At 42.3% G+C, this 20,005-nt stretch overlaps 1 protein-coding gene across 12 annotated transcripts in view; it reads right to left on the reverse strand.

Moving 5' to 3' along the window:
- The window catches only part of Nr2c2 (nuclear receptor subfamily 2 group C member 2), a 77,299-nt gene that overhangs the window by 56,779 nt on the left and 515 nt on the right, over window positions 1-20,005 (reverse strand). For 4 of the 12 annotated variants that reach the window (XR_012436395.1, XR_012436394.1, XM_074044479.1 and 1 more), the window contains exon 2: window positions 6,633-6,716. The exons of 2 other annotated variants lie outside the window; for them this stretch is intronic. The gene's annotated coding sequence lies outside the window, so the exon portion shown is untranslated. Of the gene's footprint in view, window positions 1-5,819; window positions 5,898-6,425; window positions 6,551-6,632; window positions 9,662-18,014; window positions 19,358-19,415; window positions 19,627-19,659; window positions 19,740-20,005 lie in introns of those variants that run through there. 6 more of the 12 variants (XM_074044473.1, XM_074044475.1, XM_074044478.1 and 3 more) reach the window with 6 other exon arrangements.

Below are 20,005 nucleotides of genomic sequence, written 5' to 3' on the forward strand. Positions count from 1 at the left end.
TTTTTTTTTTTGGAATATTTGTATATACATGATGAGCTATCTTGGGAATGAGACCCAAGAACAAACATGAAATTCATTTATTGCTTCATATACACACAGCCTGAAGGTAATTCTACACAGTATTTTTAGTGTGTCCATGTTTGACTGAGGAACATGAAGTCATATGAGGTCAAGTGTGGAATTTTCCACTTGTGGGATCATGTTGACACTCAAAAAGTTTTGGACTTTGTAAAAAAATTTTGGACTTTTGGAGTGCTTCAGATTTTCAGATGAGGGATGCTCAACCTGTATTAACTGTATATATCCCAAAGAAGCCTTTGACCACATACACTGGGAGACAATTACAAGGACACTGCTTGAAGCACTCTTCCTAATATGCCCTCTTATTACTCCCCCCACAAAGGGATAAACAATCTGTCCCCCACAGTGGAATGAATACCTAATAGTACATTCATAACACAATGAATACTACACTTACTGAAAATGAACTACAGTTTTACATATCAAAATGGACAAATATCAAAAAGACAATGATAAACAAAAGATATAAGCCAGAGAAAACAATACATACATAATTAAGTTTAAAATCAAACCAGAAACAATACTGTATCACTTAGAAATATAGACACAAGTGGTAAAAGTCATTGAAGAAAGCAAAGAAAGGTTCCTTGAAACTCAGCACAACACTTACTCACACTGTTACTGAAGAGCGGGCATCACCTGACCCTTCATACCCAAGTAAGCAAAGAAAGAAAAAACACTGGTGCTAATTCAAGCCCTCTCTTTCTGCTTCTGACTTTGTTTCTCCAAAGTGCTTTCTTCACTAAGTCCAATCCATATACATTTTTAATATTTAAGAGCCATGGGCTTGAACCCCAACAGATTATGCAATTTCATAGGAAAAGAAGTACAGTTGAGGTTACGCACCTGAAATGTGATCTATCAGATACATATAAAATACCAGAATGTGCGTTTTGGTTCTTTTGTTAATGACTGATGACACTCAGACTAGCTCAACCAAAAAGGGAGATTTGTTGTAGGATACTCACAGAACCCAATTTCAAGATGTAGGGGAACTAGAGAGTTGTCAGATAACATCTCTTTCCATCTTTTTCTGGAAACACATAGTCCTAGAAACTCCTTTTTGCATTCTTCTGAGGAGTCTAGTCACTCTCTCCTTCTCTCTAAAAACTAGCTTTCACCACTCTATGTTCCTCAACAATTCAGACTGGTATCAATGCAAGCCCTAATCCTATATGACTATGACCTTATAACCTCAGTGCATACCAGGACCTTCCTCTTCTCTCACTCTGGCCATAAGCTGTCCAGGAAATGTCCACTGTACAGTTCTCCTCAGCTTCATGCACTTTATACATTTCTCCCAAATCCTTAGCATCTTTGACCCCTCCTTACATCCTCTTCTGTAAGGCTACTTTTGCTTTTAAGACAAAATCCTATATTTAGTGTTTCATTATTAGGATTAACCCATCTTTTTTAACTGTGCTAGTATTATTATTAGGGTTGTTGTCACTTGTTACTCTGATCTACTCCAAACCCTGCTTTTCCATGAATTCTGCTATTTTTTATTGTGTAGAACTCAAGGTTTTTCCCAAATGCCTACATCATGTAATAGTAGCAATGTATGTTTTCAATTCTTAAGAGTAAGAATCCCATCAGTTCAGCGCTTCAGGCATGCAGCTTGGTTCAGTCAGTACAAAGGAGGCCAGGGGTCATATGGTGTGAATTCAGTTACCCAGGGAAATTTTACTGCAGGGATTATGGGTGTTGAAATTTAAAAATAGGGAATATACCCAATCTGCCTACCACCAAGGAAGAAAGCATGGTCTTTCAGGGCAGGAATTGAGCACAGCAGTTTGCCTATCAGTAGGCTCCTGACTCAACCCTTAAAGGCAGGTCATTCTTCTTCTTACAGCTCTCCAATGGCTCCCAAACATACACAGAATAAAACACAAATTTTTGATCATGGCCCATAAATCCTAAGCTGATCTGGCCCCTGCCTCCCACCCTGACCTCATCTTCCACCACAGTCCCTTCACACCTGCCCACAAGCTCTGTGATGTTCCTTCTTGTGCCAAGCATGCCCACTTTGTCCTTGCCCAGCACGCTCCTGCCTCTGCACCCACCCCTGACATGCTTTCCCAAGAGAGCACTATGGTTCTCTGACTTTTTTTTTTTTTTTTGTCTGTTTCCTAACAGAACAGAATTTTCATGTCTTTATCCTGAAAACTAAGACAATGCCCAAAGTACACGAGGCACTCCTTAAACACTCCATGAGTAATGAGCAGAGGTATTTCTGGAGCACCTTGTAGTCCATCAAGGAACAATTACAATTTGCTTTACAAGTACAGGTAGTAGTATATTCCCTGACTTTTAGTTAAATATAGAAAATAGTCACATGCATTTCTTATCTCTATTCATTTACCAGATAGCATCCGTAAGTATGAGTAAGTGAATAATAACAAGTACAGGAACTCACAAGTACAAACTGAGCAGTCAAGGAGATGACAGAAGATCCAAAGGGACAAACCTGAAAGACTGAAAGCAGATGGTAGCAGGCAGCTAACTTTGCAGAATGACTACATGGGGATACTAATGAGAAGCAAGCTGACTCCGGCCCAAGGTTACAACTTGGTTCCACAGAAAGCTGGGATGAGCAGCAGGTTGAAACCAGGGTTCACAGCCAGGCAACTCACTGCCATCACCTCTCATCATGGCAGAAAAAGGGAAATGTAGTCTGTGGGTAAGTGAGTCTCCATATCCAGAGAACAAACATGTCTCCACAGAGATGGAGCAGCCTTCATTCCTCCATTTTCCAGGAGGCAGTTTAAGTGACAGTTGCACATATTAAAAGGTAAATCTCCAGCTACCATGCCCACCCCTATACTTTGAAAAACTGGATGACTCCAGAAAATAAACCTTACAGATTCTGAAATTGAGGACCTCAGTACCAATCCAAGCCCTATCACTTATATCCATTACTCCACAGTACAATCAAACTAGCTCATGATTTGTATAAAGGTTTGCTTTTGTTTTCAGTTTAAAATCACTCATTCATTCATTCTTTTTTTTTTTTTAGTATTGGGGTTTTTCAACTCAAAGCCTCTTGCTTGCTAAGCGGGCGCTCTATCACTTGAGCCGTGCTCCCAGCCCCTTTTTTGCTTTATTTTTCAAACTGGATCTAAAATTTCTGTTTACCTCTGCTTTCTGCATAGCTGAGATTATGGATACGTACTCCCATCTAGTTTGTTGAGATGGGGGTCTTGCTAACTCTTTGCTCTGGCTAACCTGAATGGTGATCCTCCCGATCTTCACCTCCCATTCTCTCCCTTCCCAGTTAAATATGAACTGACGATGAGGTTCATTAGGAAAGCTTTTGAGGAAAGTTCCCATATGAAAGAAAGGAACTGAAAAAGGAGGGGGGGAGAGGAAGAACTTAGATAGAATAGCAACTGTGTAAGAAGCAGAAGAAAACTGCAAGTGAAGACGACGAGTAGCATCCTTAGTGAACTAGCTATGCTACTGCACCCATGAAATATGAAAAGCTTACTGTAAACGACAGAGTTCCTAAAATTAAAAATAAGATCTCAAAAATGAAGATGAAGCTGAAGAAGCAACAAGAACAACAGGACAGTGGGGCAAAGCTGAGAGTTTAACACTGGCCACGAGTGAGACCCGATGCTAGTGCCATGCTTTCCATGCACTAAGCCACTTCATTCTCAATACCATCCTCCCAGACAAGCACAGCACATGACCATTTGACGGGTGGAGAAACTGGCCTAGAGAAGTTAGGTAAAATGGGCAAGCCCTGCTTAAGGGCCAAAGACCAGTAAGTCAAGAAACCTCCATAAAGCTAGAAACAGAAATGAAAGAACTAGTTCAAGGGAGCCGACACCCACCTAATCAGGAGCTCTGGAAAAAGATTATAATGAAACTGTGAGGGGGAAAAAGTATCAGACTAATATAAAACGATATTCTAAGCAGGAGGACATTTGTCACCAAACTGAAAGAACCCTCTGAACATCCAGTATCATGTGTGAAAAATATATGCACTAAGGTACATTACTGTGAATTTCAGAACAAAGGTGTAAAGAAAAGCTCTTAACAACTGGGTTGGGAGGGAAAGGAAGAGAGAAGTGGTGGCCTAGGAAGATGAAGATGAAAATTCTATAGTCAGGAATGGTGGTAACATGCCTGTAATTACAGCACTTGGGAGGGAGAGGCAGAAGGATCCTTAGGTCAAGGCCAGTCTGAGCTCCATAGTGAGATCCTGTCTCAAAAAAAAAAAAAAAAGGGCTGGGATGGGGATATAGCTCAGGCCCTGGGTTCTACCCCAAGCACCACAGAGGGAGGGGATCTGGAGAAGCTAAGGCAGGAGGATCACTTGTGCCCAGGAGTTAAGACCACCTCCAAAGTAATAATAATAATAAATGAATAAATGAGTAAATAAGTAAGGAACAAGAAAGAAAATGACATTGACCTTTTTGAAAGCAATACTCAAAACTGGAAAACAATAAAACTGTGCCTTTGAAATTCTGAAGAAAATGATTTTCCCTTTTGATTTCTGTATGTAAATAAAGACAGCCAAAACACAACCTGGAAGGATAAATGAGAGTAGGAAGTCAGAGACTGCAGAAGGAATGTTCGTACAGAAAGGAAAGGAAGCTGGAATTTCCTCATATGTACCGGAATGGAAAACAGTATTTAGAGAGCTTTACAACTATATTGAGACAACAGGAGTGTATGTGATAGTATCATAATTACATAACACAGAACACTGATTTATGGAAAGAGGACGGATATAATTTTACTGGCAGAATGGAGGGGAAGAGATGCAACAGTACAGAGGACTAAAATGCTACTGTTTCTTTGTCCACATAGTAAGTCAAAAGAAAATGTCTCAGCAAAAATAAAAGTGGGGGTATAATAGATTTTACAGAAATAAAAAGGCCTTTGAGCAGTATGAACAACTGCACACCAAACAAACTAGATAACCTAGAACGGACAAATTCTTAAAGACACACAATCTACCAAGACGGAACCATGAAGAAATAGAAATCCTGAATAGATCTATCCCTGTTAAGGAGACAGAATAAGGAATCACAACCTTCCAACAAACAGAAGTGTTAGACCAAATGGCTTTGTTGGTGAATTCTAACAATCATTTAAAGAGGAAATACCACCAACCCCTATCCAACTTTGACAAGTCTAAACTCATTTTATAAGGCCAGCATCATCCCCACCCCAAAACCAAAGACATGAGAAGACTTTCAGACTCACATCACTTTACAAACACTGATGCTTTAAAAATCCTCAACAAATCACTAGCAAACTGAACTTACCAGCATATTGTTTTAGCCCTGAGCTGGCCTCAGACTTTGATCCTCCTACCTATGCCTTCTGCACAGCTTGAATTACAGGCATGTACCACCACACCATCGCTGGCTTGCTTGTTGAGTGAGGTCTTGTTAACCTTTTGCCCAGGCTGGCCTTGAATTGAGTCTCCTGATTTCTGCCTCCCAGGTAGCTGGGATTATAGATGTCCATCACCATGCCTGACCTCTGTATTTAGTTTCACCCGGCCCTTATATTTACTTTTTTGTTTAAAAGAATTCTCTCTTAGAATGTCCATTCTTTACTAACTTTCTTTGCCTTATATATATGATTCAAAAATGCAAATCTAATCTCTTCAGGTGGTACCAGTAGGACCATGGGTAACTGAAAGGACTCTGGAAAAAGACAGAAAGACCTGGGTGAGAATCTCAGTTCTTCTACAGTGTCCCCTTGGCCAATTAACTTACATTTTTGAGTCTTGGTTTTCTCATCTATAAAATGGCAGTGACAGTGCCAACCTCAAAGGTTATTATGAGGATTAAGACCTGGTACAGAATGAATTGAATATTCAGTTTATTAGTGATGGCAGATTAACTGTGCTTTTCAAGATCTGGCCCTGACTGCCTCTGTACCTCAAGTTGCCTGCACATTTAAGCTACTTAATGCCTCACCCCATTACATATGTTCTGACTCAGGCTGCTCTCCCCAGAATCTACCACAAAATTCCCCACCCCACTTACCAGAGTCTGTGTGACAAATGCTTACTTGTCATTCAAGACCCTCCTCCAGGATCATCTACCTCATATGCAACTGCATTTCTCAACCCGTGTATAATCACTCTTTAATTAGGTCTTGTGATTACTAAAGGAAAGACCCCCTGACACATTCGCCTCCATATTTCTCAGCACTTAAGACAACTGCTGAGTGCACAGATTAATCTGGCCTTCTATTTTACTACAGGATTAACAAAGGATCAAGTGTGTAGAACTAAGACAGAGCCTTACAGTTCACAGTACTCACACAACAAGAATCAGATTCAATTAGTTTTTGGCTCAAGGTAAAAATTAAGTCACCTTATTGTATGTAGCCATCCTATTCATGCAAAGAAATGAAATGAGCGATGTTCTTGTCATTTTTATTTCTTCTTCTATGTCAGTATCCTGCTTTGGATTTAGACCACATGCTGACTTCCTTGGGACTGTTTGAAACAACAGGGCACACTGATGTTTCTTTCCTTTCAAAAGCAAGGGTGCCAGCTATTGTGCTAGCCCGTCACTCACCTCAGCCACCTGCTGGGTCCCCACTGTGTGCTGCACCAGCCCCTCCATAATTGTAGCCATGGTGAAGCAAGATCATTAGAGAACCTGTTTGGAGAGATGCAGCAACTTCTATCAGGTGGGGAGAAACCAGGCTACTTGAAAAGTATTACTAATCAAAATTCATCTTTGTTACTGTCTTACACAGACTGTGCCTTCTTCAGAAGACAGAGTCAGCAGGCTCTGTGCATCAGGACATGCTGCACACCAGCTTCTTCAATTACAAGTACCAAAATGAGTCTGTACAAACATTTCAATTTGGAAACAAAACTTCTCTTTGCAAATTTAAATGAAGATGAATTTGAACCTTTAAATATTGGGCCCTCTGGGTTGTAACAGCTTGATTCACTGCTCTGGGAGGTAGGAACTATGCACACCTTTTTTGGGTAGCTCCTGGTCACAGTATGCTGAATAAGAAGGTGGCTATCTGAGAAAGGTGTGAGATCAACTTTGGAAAGAGCATAAGATTGCTATCATTAACTACACTTTTATTACTAGTGGTGATGTGAGAAGCAAAACCCTGCCCAGGTGCTAATACACCTCATTCACAGGATGCAAGGCAAACAGCTATCACTGATAAGGACAGACATGAAAGTACCCATAAGAGCATGGTGCCCAGAAATTCATTGGCTTAATATTTTTAAGTCTTCAGTATTTACAAAACCAGATAATTCAGTTTTCTACTAAGGGAAAAAATAGATTTGATGCCATCATTTGCAAAAAACTGAGGGAGATTATCTAAAGAACAAAAAATGTGCTAGTCTTGTGGGTCAGGGCCACTGGAGTACAAGCACTGCTTTTCAAACAGACTCCTGGTCTCTTCTGGTTACATGACAGCTCCTTTGAATGTGCCTTAAACTCTTGCTAGTAACTCTTCCACAAAGAATCCACTTTGACCTAATTCCTGTACTGTTGGTTGCACAGGACCCATGCTTTTTTTGGGGAGGAGGAGGATATAGGGGTTTGATCTCAGAGTCTTACTAATGGTTCTACCATTTCAGCCACATCTCTGGCCCTTTTTGCTTTAGGTTATTTTTCCAAATAGGGTCTCCCTTTTTGCTGAGGGCTGGCTTTGAACAGCAATCCTCCTACCTACATCCTTCTGTGCAGCTGAGATTACAGGCATGCACCACCATGCTCAGTGGTCCCATGCTTAACAGAAGAACAAAGCTCCAGTAGAATAATTTACTTCCACGATTTGCATGTCAAAACTATACACAGATGCAAGTACAATGCACAGTTCATTTGCTTACTTGGACTATTCTGCAATGCAATTTTACAAAAACACCTTCAAGTAGAGTTTTTATCTAAGGTATCAGAAGCACGGATTTCCATGAAGATTTTTAACTCTCTAGTAACTTTCTACATCATTATATCCACAACCACTTATATTACCATAATTCCCCTTCAGATTATTTTGTTGCCAAAATGGCGAGAGACAGAAATGGGAGCAGGAAACTGGCTGACCAATGCAAAAACAAACAAAATACGACAACAAAAAACCTTATTTCCTGCCTTCAGTGAGGCAAAACCCTGTAAGAGCAGGTACTGTACCAACTGACAGATGCATTGGCACCAGGCCACCAAGAGCAGTGTATCTTCACACATGATTAGGTCTGAAACTGTGGAAACTGTGGAGGGTGTTTTATTTATCTATTCTTTTTACTCTGCTTTTTTCTTTTTGGGGGAGGGGGTGGTTGGGTGCTGGGGATTGAACCGAGAGGCTCACATATGCTAAGCACACAGTCTACCAGTGAGCTAGGTCACCAGCCTATTGATTTTTTTTGGTGGTACTAGGGTGTGCACTCAGGGCTCTGGGCAGGTGCTTGGGTCACACCTCATGGCCCTTTCTGCCATGGTTATTTTGGAGATAGGTCTCGCTTTTTGCCTGAGCTGTCCTACATTATGATCCTCCTAGTTTATACTTCTTGTCACCGTTGCTGGGTTGACAGGAGTGTATCACCATGGTCAGCTTTATTCCGTTGAGATGAAGTTGACAACCCCCTCCCCTCATCGACTGGCCCCTAACTATGATCTTCCTGATGTCAGCCTCCTAAGTAGACATGAGCCACCAGTGCCCAGTTAAATATTCTAAACTTTTAACTTGTGTTTCTAGAAGAAAAAGTCCATAAGGAAACACGAATCTTTTGTCCTTGCTACAATTTGGTTCCAATAGAAAAGGAGGAGAAAAGCACCACTTCAATGTACCAGAAAAATCAATCAACTGTTGTTAGAAATAATTACTGCATGTGGAAAGCATAGAGCTTCAGTCTTTTTCCTCAAAGCAGAAAATAAGAACATTTTTCCCCTTGAATCTGACCTCATGATTTTATTGTTCTCATAACAAAACAAAAGACAGAGCTTAGAACTGGACCACCTGCCCCTTTTTCTTCTAATCTCCTCCCAGTTCAAAATGCTTCCATCTCTCTCTCTCTCTCTCTTTGGCAGTCCTGGAGTTTGAACTCAGGCCTTGTGCTTGCTGGGCAAGCCCTCTTGCCACTTGACCACACCTGCAGCCCAAATGCTTTCATCTCTTACTAGCCAGCATCCTCTTACATTTGCAGTGGCTCAACACACTCAAGCCTCAGTACAATCTTCTTTGTAGTTTTAGCTTTTTCCTGTAAAATGGACTTAATCTGCCCACCACAGCCATTCTGCCTCCTGTCTTAATACTACTTTGCCTGGGCATACAGAGAATTCTTGCCCTTCTTGTACTTTGTCAGTTTGTGAAGGTGGTGCTTGCCACACTTTTTACACAAAAGTCCAGTGGGCTTTACAAACGTTAACCATGATTACTACAGGGCTATGAGCACTGAAAGAGGTCAGCTCAGAAATTCGGTAAGAACTCTCTAAGAAATAAGTGAATAGCCAAATGGTATTATATATTAAGAACTAAAATCCAAACATGCAGCTATAACTAATAACTTTACATGTTATTGTTTCTGCTACATTTGCATACAAAATACATATATTTGAATAGTATAGAAATACTGTTAAGAAAATATTGACTATATAGAAATTACAAAGAAAGGCATATCTTCTTCTGGGTTTACTAAAAGAGGTGACCCTATCCTTCAAGTTTTGAGTTGAAGTGGAAGTTTTAGATAGATGACTGAGTCTGAGGCTTAGTAACTCAGAAAACTTCCTGTAATGGTTCACTTATGGTTTTGCTTTTGTTTTGTGGTCTAGGGATCACGTGCATATGCTAGGCAAGTGCTCCAGTCCAAGAGCTCATCCACAGCCAGTCACTTTAAACCTGCAGACCAATCAAATTTGGATAAGGTTTGAAGTCCCAAAATAATTCTACTGATCAGTAACTGTAGATATTGTCACAGAAGTAGTAAGCTTGGTTAGCTTAGAAAAGCCAAGTATTCTGGGTACTAATTCTATATTGATTATATAAGCTCTAAATATCTTATCCCATTTATGGCTCATTGGTTTGCTTTCTTTAGGCTCTTGATGAACAGAAGGGTGATAGTAATGTAGACTTTATCAGTTTTTCTTTTAGTTTGCACTTTTGTATTTTAAAAAAACAGCTTTGTCTTTACATTTAAATCCTCAGTCCATCTGCTTGATGAGGAAGAGAAAGGGTCTCATTTTTCCCATCCCACACAGATAATCGATTTTCCAGCACCACGCACTCAACAATCTGTTCTCTTCCTCCCAGATCTGCAATGCCATGTCTACACTCATGAAGTTTCCCTATCGGTGTGAATGTAATTCTAGGTTCCCAACTCTATTCCACTACTGGTCTATTTATCTTTCTGTTCACTACAGCAGCTTTACAGCACGTCTTGTCTCTGGTAGGACAAATCCTCCAATTTCCTAGACATCTCAAAAGCTTTTCTTCATACATTTGAAATGAGCAACCATCTTTCTTTATACACTTGAACTCTTACAATTCTGGATCTCAGTGTTGGTTTTCTGCTTTCCAGAGCAGCTTCAGGAACCATCAACAACAGCTGCTTAGAAATGAACAAGGAGGAATGTGTACCTTCTGGAAAAACAAGGAGAGACAAAGGGTGACAGTAAGAATGAGGAGAAAAAATGATAGTGAAACTATAAAACAAGTGCCTTCAATATAAAGATTTAAATTGAGTCAGAGCAGACAAGAGGTGGTTTCTGATGGGTGCAAGGCTTACTCTTACACCTGTAATTCCAGCTACTCAGGAGGTGGAGATTAGGAGGACTATGGTTTAAGGCACCCAGGCAAAAAGTTAATGAGATCCCATTTCAACCAATAAGCTGAGTGTGGTGGTGCACGCCTGCCATCCCCGTTACATGGGAGATATGAATAGGGGGATGGGTGGTCTAGGCCAGTCCAGGCTAGCCCCGGCAAAAACCTGAGACCTTACTTGAAAAATACCTAAAACCTAAATACCTAATACCTAAAATAAATCAATTTCCACTTCATCACTTTTGAAAATGCTGTCATAAACCATGTCCTATTTTCATATATAAGTAAAAGACATAGTGGATTCTTCTTCCAGGACATCACAGTGTGATGTCGAGAAGCAGGGGCATTTAACGCAAGTGCACCTATAAAAAAAAGTAACATCAGGGGACAAGACTCTCACCTAAAGTTTCTCCTACTTCTATTGCAGCTACATGCTGTCCTAGAAAGACCACACATGAGAGGAAGGTCAGAGATCTTGGGGAAGGGTACAGGGCAATGGTTATCAGTTGGGGGGGGGTCTCTCTAGAATGAGACTCCAATAACAGTGGGCTGTATGTCTATATGTAGTTTGAAAAGCCATACTCACTAGCACAATTTTGTAATAAAAATCTAAAAAAAATAGTGTTTTTTCCATTACAAACTACAAAAATAAAGCTTTTAAGGGCTGGGGTATTGAAAGTGTAGCTCAGTGGTAGAGTGCCTGCTTAGTATGCGCAAGGTCCTGGGTCAGATCCCTAGCACTAAAAAAAAGAGCTTTTAAAGACAACCTTCTTGGAGTTGGAGTTCAGCACAACAGTGTTAGTAACTAATGATTAACAAGTGGTTACTATACACCTGGCACTCTATTAGCAAGTACTGCAGACAGAACATCAGAACATTAAATCAGTTCATGGTCAGGAAACTTGAGTCTTAAAGGCTGAAGTTGACCATTCAGCTTGCTAATCTTCAAAGACAGCAAGCATACACAGCAACGTTTATGGAAGAGAACCTGACTAGTTGCTAAAAGAGCTATGAGACCCAGTATCTTAAGCTAAAAAATGCTACAAAATTATGTTCAACTACCTCCACCAATCCTTATTAAGCAACTGCTATGAAGCAGGCAATGGGCTGACTGCTGAGAATTAATAACAAAAGGAGGGAAGGAAGAGAAAAACAACCCCTGACCTTGACAAACTTAGTGCAATGTAAAAGCTACCTTGAGTGTCCCCAGAAGAAGCACTTCCCCTGCTGTGGGAGCCAGTGAAAGTCTTACAGGAAAGGAGAAATCTAAACTAGGTTTTAAAGAAAGGGCAGGCAGAGACAACATTCAATGCAGGGAGGACAGTTCAGGTATGACAAAGGATGGGATGTTGTAGGAACCAACAGCAATCTGCCTGAGGAACCCCAGTAGAAGTCAGAGAGGCTGAGGCTGTAGACAATGGAAAACCATCTGTAGTTGGGCAAAGTAATCAGTTGTTTGGCATGATCATATCTGGATCTAAAAAAAAGAAGAAAAAAAAAAAGAGACAGAGGGAGCAGGGTGAAGACCCAGAGGAGGAGGAGGCCAATTAGGAAGTAACAACAACAGTCAAGCCTAGAGATGAAGGGACAGCTTAAACTTAACTTGAACTAATGAGTTCTTCCTGGAAGACACACAAATGACAGCAGAACATAGTATGTGAGAACTGTGACACAGACCACAAGATGATGAGAGCACAGAATACAACAGTGACTTGAGTGAATGCTTCCAGGCTCACAGTATGCGTCAGCTGACCAAGAATATACAGAACTACAGATCCCAATCCAAGGAAAGTGAGGTCTCACTGGGAACACCTCATTCTCATTCAATAACCAGTTCTGCAAGGAACAGAGCTGGTGTCTCAAATAATAAACAAGTCCTGGGACAAGGAAGCTGTCTTTAGTGACAGGAATGTGTGACCCTGCCTTTCCCTTCCATATCCCCTGATTCAAATCCCCGTATTTTTATACATTGTGTGGCCCATAATTATGTAGTACACAAAGCACCTATGGTCTTGGTATTTTCTCATCTAAACAAGTGCAGTGGGTGCTGAGGCTCAGGTACCAAGGTCATCTCTTCCATATTGGCCCTATGAGGTTACTGTGAAGATCAGATCTTAAATTTGTGTGCACCACAGCAGAACTCAGCAGACATGCAATATGTTGAGTTGTGACTTGTTGAAGATGATGGTTACTTTTGCTTTCTCAAAAAAAAAAAAAAGTGAAGGTAGTAACTAAAACTGTAAGATGTGTTACGATTAAGAAGAGGTATCTCCCTGTGCCATAAGAACCACATGAAATTTAACTATGTATATATTCTATGAACACACAAACAGCATTTATAACTCACACTGTTAGATTAGACAAACTAGGTAAAATGAAAGGGCTGAATTGGATACACTCACAAATATTTCAAAAATTAATAAATAACTCTTTGCAAAACACTACTTGATAGAACTTCTTGATAGGTATTAGGTATTCAGTAAGTCCAATTGGGCTGTAATTGTCAGAAGCCTTCTTATACTCACAGGATAGTAAAAAGTGAAGAACTGATAGCCCGAGAAAGAATAAAATACCAGAGTTACATAGCCCCAGCCTTGAAAGCATCAATTTAGGACTTGAAATCAGGAAACAAAAATTAAGGTTTAACAAAATGCAAATATTCATCAACAGGAAAAAATGTTTCCTGGGGTGCTGTGAGGTCAAGTTCAGGTCTGGATCTTATCTTGTCCCAACTGTCAGGAAGCATATCATCAACGATTACCCTAGTATCAGCATCCATATCATGCATTTACATGTGGTTACGTTTGGAGAGCTCTCCTAAAAAGAAAACACTGCACACAGTGGATGGTGTCTCCTCATCCTACCAAGTACAGCAGTGATGTGGACTCCATTTCTATCAGTGTGAAGCGGCTACAAAAAAAGCAGGATGTATTTCCTGGCACCTGTGATGTGCTTGGCACATACCTCCTGAGTATGTCCCCTTAGCTCCACCACGCTGGTGAAAAAAACTGAGACTCACAAGTTAATCAACTTGTTTAACCCCAAGGCTAGGGGTGTAGCTCAGCAGTGCAGTGCTTATGTATGTACAAGGCCCTGGGTTCAGTCTTCAGCAAACACTCACACATTCAAAGCCACTTAGCTAGTGGGTGTAGCTAGGATTCCAACTCATGCCTCTTTAAAATCCCAACACTCCCCCTGCATCAGTGCCCTTCAAAATAATTTCCCAGAAAAAGGAAAGCGGAAAAAAAAGTGATAGACCAGTTAGTTATCTAAGGAACAAACCTCTTACATTTAATAACTGATTTACATGACTGCTAATTCCTAAATATGTGACTTATGCTTTAGTATCACTAACAGAAATTTCTGACCCAGCTTCATCCAGGTTGTGCATGCCAGTCTATTAGGAACTTGAACACACTTTTCCCTTAAAACTTTACCTATAACAATCTTAACAATTAAAATAGTGCAGGTAATTTTTACCATCTTTGTTTTCTAAGTAAAATTTTTTACCACATGAAAGTACAAAAGCATGAATTATAAAGTGTGATGAATAGCTACTAAATGAACACATACTGATGCCCTTCAGAGAGAAAGCAGCATCACCAGAACCCCCGCCCACTGTTGCTAACGTCTCTTTCTTCTCCTGACCTCTATTACCACGGGTTGGGTTTACTTGGTGTTGAGCCACATGCAATTCTTTTATTGTAGCAATTCTCTTATGGCTCAACATAACTTTTATGATAGTGCGTAGTCAGTCCACTTTCATTACTGTGTGATATTCTGATGTATGCCTATGCCGTAGTCTACTCATTTATAACAGATGGACACTTACATTGTGTTGACTGGTGTTCCTGTGAACATTCTTATTCATGCCTTCAGAGGTACTGGTATCTTGCATTTGAAATTTTTCTTATTTTTATCTTTTATTTTTGGTGCTGGGATGGAACCTAGGTCCTTGTGCACGCTAAACACAGGTTCTATCACTGAACATTACCTAACCCCCGCCCTCCCGTTATTTGTTTATTTTTTTGGAACAAAGTCTTAGTATACAGACCAGCTGGCCTCAAACTGGTGATCCTCCTGCCTCACTTCTAAGCACTGGAATTACAGATATGTGCCACCATGGCCAGCTCAGTCCTCTTATTAAAAACAGAAACCAAAAACTATTCTTGTACTTCTTCAGAAAAGAAACATACATAACAAATTTAATTTCCTAAACATCTTGCATTAAACAAGTCAATAAACACATTCCAATTACCAGACTTTTCAGCTGAGGACTGACATACTTCGTGACATCTTTTAGCCTTAGTAAAATTCAACCTAGTAAAAAGATGGGTTATTGCAGAAGCAACTGGGGAGAGGGGGGCACGGTACAAAGGACAGCACTATTAGTCTACAAATAGTCATAACCAAATTCACTGCACAATAAAAGCCACCAGAAGTGCATCATGATACCTGCTGGTGTGGTGTAACCTGTTATCTTTCTCATAGGCCTGCCTGCCACAAATAGCAGGCCATCAGAGTTTTCAGGGGCATGTGTGGACAGCTGGGTGGAGTCTTTTTACTTCCTACATGGTTTTTCAATCACTATATAAGCAATTAAGGTAAATCAGGTGGATGCTGTACAACCATGCAGCCCTCTTTTTTTTTTTTTGGTGGTACTGAAATTGGTATGCCACTGTGTCCAGCTATTGGTTCACATGGGTCATGCAAAGTTTTTGCCTGTGTTTGGCCTCAAACTTCAATTCTCCCAATCTCAGCCTTCCAAGTAGCTAGGATTATAGGCATGAGCCCCCCTCACCTGTCTCTGAGCCACCTGTTGCAATAGCTACTGTACTGTATTCTTGGCACCAGTACCTTCCCTCATCTCCCACAGACCCAAACAGAAGATGAAATCCTCCTTTAAATCTGGAATCTTGGAATGAAATCCCTGTCTATCTTATGGTAACATTTCTAAGAATTAGAATCTTTGAGGTTCTTATAGTAATTATGAAATAAAAAGTGTCACATCCTGTTAAAGGATTTTAGGTAGTGGAGGACTTTTATGTAGTGATTTTTATTGCCCCGAAAAGGCACACTTTGCTCCAAGCATGACTCCTTCAATACAGGCTACCTGGAGTGTATCAGAAAAGACAGCTGAAAGTCTGAACTAACCTGCTGCTTTCCTGTCCTTAACAGTTCACCTCCCCTCCCTCTACTCCAAAGCTCCCAGGTGCCAGGGACTGAACCTGCTTTAACTGTCGCCTCTGCCAGTATCTGATCTAGACTCCTGTTCTGTCTACTCCCCCTCCTCGTCACTGCAAACTATGCTAGTTGAGGGACTGTTCCCAGGGGCTCCTGCTGCTTAAAACTCCAGTGCTCAGGCCCCTGTAGCAAGAATGGGAAGTCATAGGTGACAAAGGGCTATGGGGAAGAAACAGCAGGATGGGAGGCAATGACAGAAGCTCAGCCTCAGGTAAGCTGAGCAGAAGGCAAGCAAACCTCCAATGAATAAGAATACATCTACAGTGTGACTGGAGCATGCACACACCCACTGGGTTAAAGGTGCTCACAACAGAGGAAAAGAGTCAGCACAATTTAGGTGCCTCACAATCAGTAAGAAGCAGAAAGAGATGCACTAAAGTCTGGAGGGGTGTGATGCTGGCCTTGATGAGCTCCAAGACTCTGACTGAGAGGCCAAGATTCCTCATGCCTTCACCCTGCGCAGCACTTACTAAGGTACAGCTGCATGCACTCTGGTTGCTTTTGGCCTAAAGGAGCCTATAGCATACAGGTGAGAAAACTCACGGGGAAACGCCCAAAGGAGGGCCCTCAGCACGTGGACAATCAGGCAGCTAGACACAGAAGGCCAGTGCCTCCACACTAAGATTAAAGGCAGGGCTGTTCCACACAGGTACACCTCCCTTGCTTTCAAAGTCATTAGGGCAAAAAGCAGACCCCCAATGTTGACTGCTCCCTCCCCAATTTACAGATGGGGACCATATAAGCCTCAGAGAGACTACTAACTTGAGATTCTGGAGCAAGTCTTTCTGCCTCCACAGCCAAAGCAGCTTCCACATGTAACATGCCACACTGTCACTTGACTCCCTCAAGATAATGTTAAAGATTCCCAAAACAGGCATGACAGCACACACCTGTAGTCCCAGCTGCTTGGGAAGCTGAGGAAGGAGGATCTCTGGGTGAGAGGGATTCAGGGCCAACCTGGATAACTTAGTGAGGACTCTCCACCTCAGAAAAAGAAAAAAGTATTGGGGGGAAAAAAAAAAAGCCACCTAACTTTCCAGCAGTCATAAGGTGACTGGTGAAGAGGTTGGTGACACAGAGCCTTTCTTCTTTCTATAAAGGTTGTGATCATGAAAACAAAACTTAAAGGTTACCCCAAAAACAACTGCTGAGTGTAGTATGTAAGTAATTTAATGGTACAGAACAATCTACAGCTTTTTCATCAAATTACCAGTTGTTTGGTTACCTTGAGTAGTTAGTTCAAGGAATCAAGTGTTGAACAGTGATATCACAAATCCTTGAAGTTTAAGACAAAAAGGAAACATTTAAAAATAAAACTGTGACTGTTTTTAAAAAAAAAAATCTGTTTTTAAAAAATTTTTAAACAGTATTTAAAAAAATAAGTTGTCTCATTTTAAACTTCTGTATTACATGAAAAATAGGTCTGGCCAGGCGTAGTGGCTCACTCCTGTAATTCCAGCAAATCCGGAGGACAGTGGTTTGAGACCAGCTCATATAAAAAGTTAATGAAACTCTCATCTCAACAAAGAAGCTGGGCATGGTGGCCAATCCCTATAATCCTAGCTACCTAGAAGGCATAGATAGGAGGACTGCAGTCCAGGCCAGTCCAGCCAAAAAAATCCCTCAAGACCATATTTGAAAAATAAAGTAAAATAAAAAGTAAAAATAAAGTAAAATGGGTGTGGCTCAAGTGGTAAAGCACCAGTCTAGGAAGTGTGAGGCCCTGAGTTCAAACCCCAGCACCCCCTCCCCACAAAGTCAATTCAAATGTTCTAGTTACCACACTTTTCAACAGAAGCTTGATACATACTTTGCAAAAAGTCTACTTTTAACCTTGGCAAAGCAATTCAAACATGATTTTCAATAATTTCACTGCTTTAATCAACTTTTCTTTGGAAAGATAAATATTTAAAATCAGTATTTACAGAGACTTGCAACTCCAACTCCCTGCACACCCACTTCAGGTCTCTTCCCTGCTCTCTGAGCCTCTGTGATAGATAAAGAAAATCATGTCAGCTTGGGACTTTGTTTCTTCAGATAAAGTAAATGACACTATTATATTTTGGCTATTTCTTCACATATGAGCTTATTAGTTCCATGTAATTAAACTAGTAATTCAATTTACTAACAAATTATTTCTTGCTTTTTAAAAAATAAAGGAACAAGTGAGCATAAAAGCAGGGGCGAGAATTCCAATAGGTCATGTCACCACATTTACATCCCCAGCAGTGGCATTATCTGTCAGAGACCACTTCTGAAACTCATCCAAATACCCTCCAGGCATTCTATCGAAGGCAGTGCTATTTCAATTTCCAACCAAGTGCACCTGAAAAAGCACCTATTAACTAAGAGCAGCAACTTATCAGTGACATAAATTATCAAGTCATGCATGCCACAAATGGTGCCAGGCATTCTGCTAAGTATTACACACAGAATGGTGAGCTAAATGATGCTTATAGAGTGTTAATTACAAAGTGAGATAAAGGCTACAAGGGCAAGGACGTGGTATAAAACCAGAATCTGATCTACACGATGCTGGAGCAGAGATGTGCAGGACTGGGGGTGGGGTAGGAGTGCAAGGGGCAGGTAGCTTGAGTATTTCGGGGAGGCTGTCCTGCAGGGGAAAGGCCTGGGGAGATGGTGGGCCAGCTGTGTAGCGCACAGGTGGAGAAGAGCGATAAGCACGAGCACTGGAAAGGTTTTAGAAGAGGGAGCGGAACACAGGGAGGTTCTCCTGGGGCTTGCACAAGGGCGCCTGTGAAAGCGTCCTGCGAACTGTAAAGCACTCTACACCTCCACGAGTACTATTTGGCTTCATACTTTATCTTCTAAATGAACTTTTGCACTGGATGCCAACTAGCTGAAGAGCAGCAGGCAAAACCCCAGCATTGCGACCAGTTTCTGCCTGTACTCCGCACCGCCGATCTTCTCGTCTGCCCCTCGCCATCTCAGTCAAGCTCCCCGCGGGAGGGCGGGCCCCGCCGCCCGCGTACCCCGCGGGACTGGAGCCCTAGTCCCCCTCCCGGAGCTGTGCCTCCCTGCACCCGCCGGGCGGCTTTCGTCCCCCGGCTCTGATGAAGCCTGGAGCCCAGCACCGGGGCACTGGGTCTGATGCGCGGGGACGGCCGCCCCCGCCCAGCTTCCTTCTCTCGAGCCCTTCGCCGTCCAGTTTTCCAGTTTTAAGCTAACACCACTTTGGGGCTGGGACTCAGTGGCGGAGCCCACCACGAGCAAGGCCGTGGGTTCCATCCCAGGCACCGCGAGAGGAAAAAAAAAAGAAAAGAAAAAAAAAACTAACAAAAACAGTAGCACCATTTTCACATTACTTTGAGGCTGGCAGAGTAGCCCGGACTCCATTTTCTGAGTAGAGCCCTGCAAGCCATCCTGAGAGGGCAGGTCCGGCCTGGCAAGGGCTCCTAGTGTCCCCACTTCACAGACTGTGAAACTGAGCCTCAGAGACATGACTCGCATAGGGCCGCGCGGAAAGCCCGGGCAGGGGCCCTGAACGGCGTCCAGGTTCGGAAGAGCTCGTCCCACGGGACGGCGCCGTGGGGCAAAACGCTTCATCACCTTCATCGCCACAGTCCCACCGCGCTCCAAAGCGACGCGTGCCGGGCAGACAGCAGCCGCCCACCGCGGCCCCGGCCGCGGCCCCGGCCCCGCCCCCGCCGACCAGGTCTCACGCCGCGTCGCGGCCTCTGCCCCCGCCCCGCTGGGGCTCCAGAGCACTGGGGACCGCCCTTTCCGGCCGGAGCCAATCAGCACAATCTCGGGGGCGGCGCCGTACGCCCCGGCCCTCCTACCCAGGCACCAATTGGCTAGTTCTGCTGTCGCTCAGGAGGTCGCGCCCGCACCCGCCTTCCTCCTTTCCCTCCACCCTCCCCTTCAAAAAAAACGGCGGTTGGGTCGGGGCGGC

This window comes from Castor canadensis, chromosome 10, assembly GCF_047511655.1.
Source record: "Castor canadensis chromosome 10, mCasCan1.hap1v2, whole genome shotgun sequence".
Lineage (NCBI taxonomy): Eukaryota > Metazoa > Chordata > Mammalia > Rodentia > Castoridae > Castor > Castor canadensis.